We start from the raw sequence: 12,263 nt of genomic DNA, 5'->3' as shown, positions 1-12,263 counted from the left end.
AGAGAGAGAGGGAGAGAGAGAGAGAGAGAGAGAGGGAGAGGGAGGGAGAGGGAGAGAGGGAGGGAGGGAGAGAGAGAGAGAGAGAGAGAGAGATCTAACTAATTTTAAGTATATAACTAGAGAACAATTCTTAGCCAAACAAATAAAGACAACAAATATTATTTTAATGATGTAAAATATGCCAAGGGTATTTTTGGAATCACATTATGAAATTCATATGAGGCGTGTGTTCCATATCATATTCATTCCATTCCAAATCAGATCTGGAACCAAAATCTCATGATCGATTTCCTTCCAAATTAGATTCATTCAAATTCTGTTTTTCCATTCAATTCATCCAACGTGATTCTTATCCAATTCACATTATTCGTTCTTAATTCATCTCGACGCGAATTTTGTCCAATTCATTGCGATACCTCTCCAATTCATTGCAGTTCATCGTGATTCCATTCTTCTCCAATTCATCAATCACGCAAAAGAGAAATCAATGGATTCAATTCTGATGCGGGGACGAAGATTATTTCGATTCATCATCGTCGGGAGAGGAAGCTAAGACTTCTAAAGGTAATTATCATACTTTGGAGTGAAGTATTTATCGCTTCCAGTAAGTATATGATGCATGTCTTATAGTGTTTTGTGTTTTCATTCCAGTGAAGTATATTGAGGATAGTGAAGTATTTTACATTTACAGTGAATCAAATTACAGTTATAGTGAAGTATATGATGCATGTCTTATAGTGTTTTGTGTTTTTCACTCCAGTGAAGTATAGTGATGATATAGTGAACTATATCGTGCTTACAGTGAAGTATTTCACCTTTACAGTGAATCAAATTATGGTTATAGTGAAGTATATGATGCATGCCTTATAGTGTTTTGTTTTTACATTACAGTGAAGTATATTGAGGATATAGTGAACTATATTGAGCATATAGTGATGTATATGTAACGAACAGTGAAGTATAAATTGTTTTTTAATTCAACAATGATTTATTGCTAACAGTGATGTGAATATTTCATGTAGTGAAGTATATGTAACTAATAGTGAAATATAACGTTGTTTTGTTTATACAACAGTGATTTACGTGCCAAAATGTCCCAAAGATTTGAAGTCAAGAATTGGACAGAGTTTATCACTCTTGATCGTGCATTGGACTTCTATAACAATCACGCTCGACATGTTGGGTTTGATACCCGTAAAAAGGGATAAAAAAAAGGTAAAAAAGAAGACAAAAACAGATGCATTGAGGTTATCAATGAAACCAGGTCGAAAATGTGGAAACTGCCAAGAGATTGGACATCATGATTTGAAGAACTGCAGAAAGGTGAAAGAGAAGACAAAACAGAGGCGCTGAGAATTTGGCCAGAAATAGTTCACTTTGTAGCATCATATTTAGTGCACTAATAACTCGTTTTTAGTTCACTTTTGAGTGATTTTTATCTTGTTGCGAACTTGTTTATTGTGTTCTACTCAAGTGCGAATAAGTTCACTTTTACATGTGTTTATTTCACTGCTTACAAATCTTTAGTTCACTTATTAGATATTTTGGTTCACTTTACAGTGAAGTTGAAATACTATATGGTCTTTTATACTAATGTTTGATAATTCAGTGAAGAATATTAGTCATAATGAACTATTTTTTTCATTTTAGTGAAGTATATTGAACATATAGTGAAGTATATTGTGCATATAGTGAACTATTATATGCTTATAGTGAAGTATAATAACTTTACAGTGAATTACAGTGAAGTAAATATGTTCTATAGTGAAGCAAATATGTGCAGTGAAGTAAATAGTCTAACATAATATTGAATTTAATTGAAACGGATGAGCTTTATATTGAACTAAATGGCACATATTATGAACCATATCAGTTTAATACAAATGATCATGAATGCTTGAAGTTTGCAATCATTTTTCCACATCTATCTCCATGTTGTTGCTGCATTCTTGATAATGTTTTGATGTTGTCGCCAAGTTATTCAATGACTAATGGTTTGTTTCAGACAACATTAATGCGCTGCAGTTCTTTGCTCTTAGTCTTTGGAGTATTCCCCTGCTGCTTCAATACATTTCCAATTTTGTTCCCGCTCACCGTAGTAATGATAAGGCTAATTTCATGCATTGGTTATGTAGTGAAAAACATCACATTTCTGCTGGATCTAACAAGTTTTGTTAAGCCAGGTGTGTGTGTAGCGCTAGATCCAGGAGATGCTGGAGGAGGATATCTAGCGAGGAGCAGGAACGGAATCACGAGGAAAAGCTAGAGGAAGGAAGCCAAAAGCTGAGGGCAATCAAGTCAATCAATACCTCGCTGGGCCCCACCTCGAAGCTTATAAATAAAGGAGTGCGCAACAAGAATGGCAGATCCGTCACACTCCACACACAGTCACGCTCTTAGCTCACACACTAGGGAAATGGGGAATTGGGGTGGTTTTCGTTTTCGTGAATTACGTATCAGTGCACCACCGTCCCTTGAGGGCGAAGAAACAATTGTTCTCTTAATTTCTGTTTACTACTCTGTTCCGTCTCGAACTTCACTTTTGGAAGTCGAGCTTGCTGTTTTTGTTGCTGAATCAGTTTATCCGTTCTATTTACATTTGATTTACTATGAGGAAGTTAGATTTCGTGTTGATTATTATGATGCTTGCTATTTTGGTTTGTTTATTTGAGATGTTCTCTTGAATTTGTTGCTGAATATTTTAGGAGATTCGAGAATCGTGGTATTGAAGTTGTGTTCGGTTGGATTTTTGTTCTGATGCTTGGATCCGGAGTGGATTTAGCATCCGAAGTGTGGATCTGAACAGGGGAGGTGAAATTTGTGCATGAAATTATGGGAAATTTTGTTCTGCCTGGTTTGCTTCGTCTAGCAGTTTAATTTCCGTCGTTGTTTAGTTTTCTGTTAAGATTATGCCTCCGATCTACATCTGAGTTTGTTTTTCTTGATCTCTGCATTTATTTGTGTTCGTTGAAGAAGATGAAGTCATTTTCAGTTGATGCTTTAGTTAGTTAGGCTGCAGATTCGATTCTGTCCGTACTTACCTTTTTCAGAGTTTGGTCCCCACTTGTTTTAATCTCCTTGGTCTAGATATGTTCGTAGAAGTCCCAGATCTAGTAGTTGATTTGACTTAGTTCTTATGCAAAATTCATTTTCGCCTAGATCTAGCAGTTAGCATAGCGTACTTTATTTCCAAATTCACTTAGTTAAATTCCTCAACCCAAAATATGCGTGGCAGCAGCCAACCCAAAAATAGTTTCCAATTCTCTACGCATGTATTTTACGAGTCCATCTCTGTGGGATCGATCCCTACTTCCCTGTGCTAGTTTAGTATCTGTGGTTGAGGGTTTTGAAGGTTTGCTTGCGTACCAACGACCAGACTTCCAGTCTTGTGAGTCTCTAGACCTTGTGATCTAGTTGATTTACTGGATCTAGGAAGTGTGTAATTAGAAATTGATAGGATACAGCAAGCAAGAAAAATCAACTCTTCAAATGGCGCCGTTGCCGGGGATGGATGGCGTAGTTTGTTTATGTGTTTAGAGATTTGGTGTAAATAGTTTTAATCTTTTGAATTTCGCTTTTGGCAGTTTATGAGCAAGGGCTCAAGGTCAGGAATCTGGAGCAACCCATCTTGGTCAAGGAACGTGCAGTTGAAGTGGCAAGTTAAGGAATCAACATCCGCCATAACTACCAGATCGGGGTTGTCAACTGTAGATCCATTTCCGTTTGAATCAGGGAGTGAAGAAGAGTGGAATTCATCGGGGAAAGAGGATTCACGGTCGTCGTCAGAAACTGAGCATTCGGAAAGGGAGGAAGAGGAGTCTGTAATGGCAAACTTAGTGGACCTAGACCCAGAGATTGGTTCGCTAACTGCACATCTCGACGGAGAGCCAGCTCATGCCATAGTGTCAAATCAACGTCAGCGGTCTATTGAGATCAAGACGAATGTGCTGGGCGTTTTACCTACATTCTCTGGACGGAGGAATGAGTGTCCTTATGAGTTTTTGAACGAGTTTAGTAAGCTATGTAGCATCCAGAAAAGGCCTAACGAAACTACCGAGGAGGACTATCGCCTGCGAGCGATTCCATTTGCATTGAAAGGAGAGGCAAACACTTGGTTGCTGAGGCTTCCACCTGACTCGATCACCACATGGAGGGATTTCAAATTGGAGTTCCTGGACTATTTCTTTCCGTCCAATAAGACAAACGCTTTGAAAAAAGAAATTCAAGAGTGTAAGCAGGACTACGATGAATCTTTAAGCCAATATTGGTCTCGGTTTAAAGGCCTGCTTGACGCTTGCCCAAATCACAGGATGACGGAGGCTGAAACATTTTATCTATTCTACGAAGGGGCAAATCCTGAGTCCAAGGACTTAATGAATTCCTCGAGCGGGGGGAATTTCACCAAGAATAAGGCAAGCGAGGCACGCGAGATTCTGGGAAGATTAATCGACGCGAAGAAGGCGTATGACTGCCCGCGTGCTATCATGAGGAGAAGCTCCGCGAACACAGTTAAGGAACGAGAAGGAGAAGAGGTTAGAGACAGAATAGATCGACTGGAGAAGGCACTGCTAAATGCCATTGAAAAGAAAAATACCCCTGGGTCGACTGATAAGGAAAAAAACCCAGGTCAAGAGGAACATCAGCTTCAATTTTACAATAATCCCTCACTCGATGGAGATTTCCAAGCTCAAGTGAATGCAATGGGGAATTGGAATCAAAGTAATCAAAATACCAACTGGAACCAGTGGAAGATTAAGGAGGCACCATGGAGGGACAATCCTTGTTTCAGATGGGCTGAAGGGAACCAACAACCACAGTCACAACACCCAGGTCCAGCGGAGAACCAGCAGACATGGCCCAGCCGGAATCAGGAAGGACCACAGCATAATTCTAACTGGGCAGGGAAGCAGCAAGAGGGGTTGAACAACTGGAATTTCCGTAACCAAGGGGATCAGCATAACTGGAACAACAGGAACCAGAGCAACCAAGGGAATTCTTATGTGCCACCGCATCAGAGGAACAATTCAGGAAACAATCAAAATTTCCAACAGAGTCACCCAGGTCCAGCAACCCAGTACAACAATAATCAAGGAGGTCAGGGAAATTTTCGCCAGAACCAGGTGGTTGGAACCAATCAAAATCAAGGATTTAATCCCAGTTCAATTCAAGGTTTCCGACCACAGCGGAATCTTGATGACATGGTGCATGACCTGGTAAATTTCCAACAACACATGCAGAATAACATGCAGGCTAACAATGACGTGGTGCACAAAATTCAAGATGCCCAGCAGGAGCAGAAGTCTGCCATGGACATGTTGGCAAAGCAGATGTCCCAGTTGGCCACGTCGCTGAACGAAATGCGGGGAAATGAAGGGAAATTGCCTGCCACTGTCAAACCACCAGACCGAGCAAATATTAGTCAAATTACCTTGAGATCGGGGAAAGGCTATGAAGGACCGAAGCAAGTGATAAACGAGGAGACACCCTCACAGATGAACGGAGAAAAGGGGAATCAGAAGTCTCGAGGAGATGATCCTGGACTCAGAGAAATTCCTATACAGGATGACCTCCAGGAGGGAGATTTAAGGGGATCGATGCCTCGACTAAGTGACCCATTTTTCCTTGATCCAGAACCTGAGTTGGAACTTAAAGAGGGAAGCAGGGAGACAGGTGCAGCCCCAGCAGGGAGTTCCACGAATGCAGTAAAGCGACCCAAACCATTCCCATATCGAGGAGAAGCCAAGAAAAAGAAAGATGATACTGAGGACCTTGTGGAAATATTTAGTAAGCTGGAGATTAACCTACCCTTTTTGCAGGCTCTGAAAATACCCACCTTCAGCAAGTTCATCAAGGAATTCATAGCAGGAAAAACCAAACCTGATGGGAAGATTGTTATAGGAGAAAATGTATCCGCCGTGATACAAAAGAGGAGGATGCCGTCAAAGTGTACAGATCCAGGTATATTCACTCTTCCTATTTCTATAGGTGATATTAAAATTGAGCATGCCATGTGTGATCTAGGTGCTTCGATAAATGTCCTACCGCTGTCAATATATAAAAAATTGGTGGGAGTCAGTTTGGTCGATACTAAAGTAGTGATTCAGTTGGCCGATAGAACATGCATATCGCCTGAGGGAGTATTGGAAAATGTCATAGTCAGAGTGCATGATTTCCTATACCCAGCTGATTTTCATGTGATAAAAATGAGGGGTAATGAATCTGCTGAGTCTAGTGGGGTGTTACTGGGGAGACCTTTCCTTCGCACCGCGAAGACTGTTATTGATGTGTTTGATGGAACCATATGCCTGGACTATCATGGGGAGAAATACACCTTCAACATTGAAGAAGCTATGAAAAAACCGCTTGATGTTGAAAACTTGCATGTTGTAGATGTAATTAACCCCCTAGTCCAAGAATATCTTGAGACTGAACTAATGCAGGAACAGTTTGACAATTCGGAGCTGAGCCAGACTGTAGAAAAGGAGGTGACAGGATGGTGTGAAACTTTTTTCACACAGGACTTGACAGATGATCAGATCAATGAAGCGATCATGGCATTCTGCCACCAGCCACTATCATTCCAATCAGCCAGATCTGTTCAGGAGAAGAGCCCAGACGAGGGAGCGAATCTAGAGGAAATGGCGCCAAGAAGTAAGGCGGAGAACCCTTTACCTCAGGAAGCCATCACACCGAAGAAGGAGTTGAAAACTTTGCCTGAAAATTTAAAGTATGCATACCTGGAGGAAGGAGAAACTTGTCCAGTGATAATTAACAGCCGCTTGACTGAAGACCAAGAGAGTGCGCTGCTGGAAGTAATAAGGAGGAACAAGAAGGCCATAGGGTGGACACTTTCTGACCTAGTTGGAATTAGCCCTGATCTTTGCATGCACCACATCAGACTAGAGGAAGGGGCAAAGGCTCGGCGTGATCCACAAAGGAAACTGAATCCAAACATGAGGGAGGAAGTGCTCAAGGAAGTTCTGAAACTACTGTCCCTTGGAATCATATACTCTATTCCAGATAGCGAGTGGGTCAGTCCGGTTCACATGGTACCGAAGAAATCTGGAATACAAGTGGTGAAGAATGACAAGAATGAGTTGGTGCCTACTCGACTGGTCACTGGATGGAGGATGTGCATCGACTATAGGAAACTAAATGAAGCCACCAAAAAGGATCATTTTCCTTTACCATTCATTGACCAGATGCTAGAGAGGCTGGCTGGCAAACAGTATTTCTGTTTCCTCGACGGATATAGCGGTTATTTCCAGATTTTCGTGAACCCAGAGGACCAGGAAAAGACCACATTTACATGCCCTTTTGGAACTTATGCCTACCGAAGGATGCCATTTGGTCTATGTAATGCACCAGGTACATTCCAACGTTGTATGATGAGTATTTTTTCGGATCTACTAGAGGTATGCATCGAGATATTCATGGATGATTTCACTGTATATGGAGGCTCATTTGATACTTGTTTAGCCAGCCTTGACCTAGTGCTGCAAAGATGTCAAGAGAAACATCTAGTCCTGAATTTTGAAAAATGTCACTTCATGGTAACTGAGGGGATTGTTTTAGGTCATGTGGTCTCTGAAAGAGGAATACAAGTGGACAAGGCAAAGGTGGAAGTGATTGCAAAGCTACCTTACCCTACAAATCAAAAGGAAGTTAGAGGATTCCTCGGTCACGCAGGGTTTTATCGAAGGTTTATCAAGGACTTTGCAAAAATTGCGCAACCACTCACTCATTTGCTGCACAACGATGTGGAGTTCGAGTTTGATGAGGGATGCAAGAGGGCATTTCAATTGCTCAAGGAGAGACTAGTGTCCGCACCAATTATCAGGGCACCGGACTGGAATCACCCTTTTGAGATAATGTGCGACGCGAGCGATTTCGCTGTGGGAGCCGTCCTAGGGCAGAAGATAGATGGGAAAAACTACGTAATTTTCTATGCGTCCAAGACACTAAATCAAGCTCAGAAGAATTACGATACTACGGAGAAGGAAATGTTGGCTGTCGTCTACTCGTTCGAAAAATTCCGCCCTTATCTTCTTGGGTCAAAGGAGTTTGATTGGGAAGTAAGAGACAAAAGAGGAACAGAGAATCGAGTGGCTGACCACTTGAGTAGAATTCATCAAGGAGATACGGACGAGGCTATTCCCGATGTTTTTCCCGAAGAGCATTTGTACTATATGGACGAACCACCTAGACCGATAAGCTGGGAATCTGTCTTAGTTTTAACCGGTCCAGGAGAATCTGATCGAGGAAAGCGCGTACGTAACGCAGAACCATGGTACGCAGACCTGGCAAATTACTTGGTCACGGGAGAGGTGCCAAGTTCAGAGGAAGCCTCCCGGGCCCAGAAGATGAAGCTTAAAAGCGAAGCCAAATATTACTTCTGGGATGATCCTTATCTTTGGAAGATGTGTGCAGATCAGATAATTCGACGTTGCATTCCTGAATGGGAACAAAGAGATGTACTCCATCATTGTCACTCCTTGGCGTGTGGAGGGCATTTCGGACCAAGGAGAACCGCAAGGAAAGTTCTAGACAGTGGATTCTACTGGCCTACATTGAACAAGGATGCCTTTGAATACTGTCAATGCTGCGAAAGGTGTCAACAGACAGGGGGAATCTCGAGACGAGATGAGATGCCCCAAGTGCCCATAGTGATCTGCGAAATTTTCGATGTTTGGGGGATGGATTTTATGGGCCCATTTCCGTCGTCGTACGGAAATGCTTACATATTGGTCGCTGTAGACTACGTTTCCAAATGGATAGAGGCGAAGGCTACGCCCACTTGTGAGTCTAAAGAGGTGGCCAAGTTTCTGAAGTCAAACATTTTCAGCAGATATGGAGTTCCTAGAGCGATTATCTCAGATCAAGGAACACACTTCTGCAACCGCACTATAGAAGCGCTCATGAGGAAATACGGCGTGCATCATAGATTGTCTACACCATATCACCCCCAATCGAATGGGCAAGCTGAAGTCTCTAATAGGGAGATAAAGAGTATTTTGGAAAAATCAGTTAACACCACAAGGAAGGATTGGAGTAAACGCCTTGACGATGCTTTGTGGGCGTATAGAACTGCTTACAAGACACCAATCGGGATGTCACCTTATAGGTTGGTGTTTGGGAAAATGTGTCACTTACCCGTGGAAGTGGAGCACAAGGCATACTGGGCCATTAAGGAAATGAATATGAAGTCTGTGGCATGTGAAGAAGAAAGGAAGCTGCAATTACAGGAGCTGGAGGAACTACGGCTAGAGGCATTCGATTCAGCAATGTGGTACAAGGAAAGAACGAAGCTCTGGCACGACAAGAACCTCCGGGTCAAGGAACTTCAGGTGGGGCAGAAAGTACTTCTATTTCAGTCCAGACTCAAGCTAATGCCAGGGAAGTTGAAGTCAAAGTGGGTAGGTCCATATACCATCGTTGGCCTCCGCGCACACGGAGCAGTGGAAATCCAGGGAAGTGCTCCTAACTCGGTCCCTTTTCTTGTTAATGGCCATCGATTGAAAGTCTATAGGGATAATTCTGAGCTATGCGTAGTGGAGGAAATACCACTACGTGCGCTCTCAGTTATCACTTAGCCAGACAAAGGAATATTCTCGATGAACTCCTGGGTCAAGGGAAATGTTATGTTTTTACACACTGATCCAGGGGATTCGAGAATATTCAAAGGTAATTGTACATAGTTTAATTGCTTTAGAAGACAAAGAAAATCCAAACAAAATAAAAATTCAAAAATTTCCAAAAATATTTTCGAAGACCCAAACTCAAAGGGGATTTATGTCTCGTACTTTAACCTTGACCCAGGAGTCTGGGGTCTTCATATTTTTTTTTAGGTCGCGGTCAAGGGAATCAATTAGAGGAAGAGTGCATGAAGGAGCAGTTGAGGAGGGAAGTTATAATTTGAAATTCAAAATGCCGACAATTATGGAGGAGTACGGTCGCTGATGTCATGCCTGCAACCGTCTCTCTCTTCTGTGTAAAAGATGCGAACCGACCTTCTCTCTCCACATAATAATTTCACAACTTGCTCCTCCCTCTCTCTACTGTCATTCTCTCTCTAAGCTTACAAACCCTAACCAAATCGGCCGAAGTGGCGAGGCACAGAAGATCATCCACAGCAGTCCCTCGATCAAGCCATTCCAGCAGTTGACCACCCCGACTATTCCCGAGAAAGTTCCAAATCCACCGAGGACGAAAATGCTAATGAGGAAACCAGGACTCGATCAAGCTGCAGAAGGAAAGGAAGAGCTGGAGCAACCAGCGAAGAAGAAAGTGAAAACAAACCGCCCCAGTGTTCCACCACCGTCTGGCTCTCGCGGGAGCCAGCCCCAGAAATGAGCAATTTCCCCAGACCAAGTAAATTTTAGTTTTTGTGTTTCTTTTTCTGTGTTTTATTTCCATGCGTTGCTGTGTTTTATGCTATCTTCTCCCACTTAGCCCAATGCTTGGTCTAAGTGTGAGAAGTTCTATGTTTTCTGTTGGTTTGTTCTTCTCCCACTTAGCCCGTTGCTCGGTCTAAGTGTGAGAAGTTGTTTTTTTTTAGAATTGTTGTTTATTTCTGCATTGAATTCTCTTTTTCCCCCCTTCACGACGATGGCTTGAGGCCAAGCTTGAGTGAAGCGGGAGGGGGAGAGGAGTCAATGCAGTGTTATTATGCTTTGAGGAGTCGTAGGTCTAGGGGTGTGTCGCATGAACTAGTGGATATAATACGGCAGATTCCCTTAGGGAGAGCAATTGAAAATAGGAGGTATTCCAACTTAGAAGCCTGATTCTTTAGTAAGCCGAACCAATCTGAATGAAGCGAGAACGATAGTAAATGCCTTTACTTGCTCAGTTGTGAAGCCCTACTCTAGAGGTGAGTTATAAGCCTGTGATAACACTTAGAGCTAACATATGTCAAAAGTCTGCCACTGAATGCTGAAGGAAAAGAGAAGAAAAAAAAAAATATAAATAAAAAAGGGGGAAAGGAGAAAATATATAATCATAAAATCTGGAGGTATAAGCTGGACGAAGTCCAGAGGAGGAAATAAAAAGAGAGAAAAAAATCAAGGAGGTATAAGCTGGACGAAGTCCAGGAAATCAAGGAGGTATAAGCTGGACGAAGTCCAGGAAATCAAGGAGGTATAAGCTGGACGAAGTCCAGAAAGAAAAAAAAAAAAAAAAAAAGAAAAAAAAGGGGGATAGTGACGGAGGATAGAAGGAGGAATTCTCATAACCCGAGGTTTCAGTGGTTGGCAATAACTTAAGAGAGAATCGGTCCTAACATCCCTGGTGAGGAATGAGTGATCGAGTGAATCTAACAATTGGGGAAGTAAAAGGCTATCTTGACGAGCTGACAGATTGGCTAGGTAGAGGGGAGAAAAAGGCCTATTTGGAGGAGTGCAGCCTGTTGGATTGATCTTAATCTTGTGGGGACGGTTGCCTAAAAGTTGAAACCAGTTCATGCATATGTGTTTATATGTTTTCATCCTATGTGATTATGTACTCTTTGTTTTAGTGTCTAGCTTTGCCTCAGTTGTGTCTAGGTGTAGGAGTTTTGTCTAGAGTCTGTAGAGTCGGTCAAGGGGATAACCATGCTTGAAATTCGCCTTATTCTTCTTTTCTTCTTGTCTTTATACTTGAGGACAAGTATGGTTTAAGTGTGAGCAGTTTGATAAGGCTAATTTCATGCATTGGTTATGTAGTGAAAAACATCACATTTCTGCTGGATCTAACAAGTTTTGTTAAGCCAGGTGTGTGTGTAGCGCTAGATCCAGGAGATGCTGGAGGAGGATATCTAGCGAGGAGCAGGAACGGAATCACGAGGAAAAGCTAGAGGAAGGAAGCCAAAAGCTGAGGGCAATCAAGTCAATCAATACCTCGCTGGGCCCCACCTCGAAGCTTATAAATAAAGGAGTGCGCAACAAGAATGGCAGATCCGTCACACTCCACACACAGTCACGCTCTTAGCTCACACACTAGGGAAATGGGGAATTGGGGTGGTTTTCGTTTTCGTGAATTACGTATCAGTGCACCACCGTCCCTTGAGGGCGAAGAAACAATTGTTCTCTTAATTTCTGTTTACTACTCTGTTCCGTCTCGAACTTCACTTTTGGAAGTCGAGCTTGCTGTTTTTGTTGCTGAATCAGTTTATCCGTTCTATTTACATTTGATTTACTATGAGGAAGTTAGATTTCGTGTTGATTATTATGATGCTTGCTATTTTGGTTTGTTTATTTGAGATGTTCTCTTGAATTTGTTGCTGAATA

The sequence above is a fragment of the Salvia hispanica genome, chromosome 3 (genome assembly GCF_029641045.1).
Source record: "Salvia hispanica isolate PSC_SH4W2 chromosome 3, Shi_PSC_v1, whole genome shotgun sequence".
Taxonomy (NCBI): domain Eukaryota; kingdom Viridiplantae; phylum Streptophyta; class Magnoliopsida; order Lamiales; family Lamiaceae; genus Salvia; species Salvia hispanica.
Note: the sequence above shows the minus strand (reverse complement) of the source record.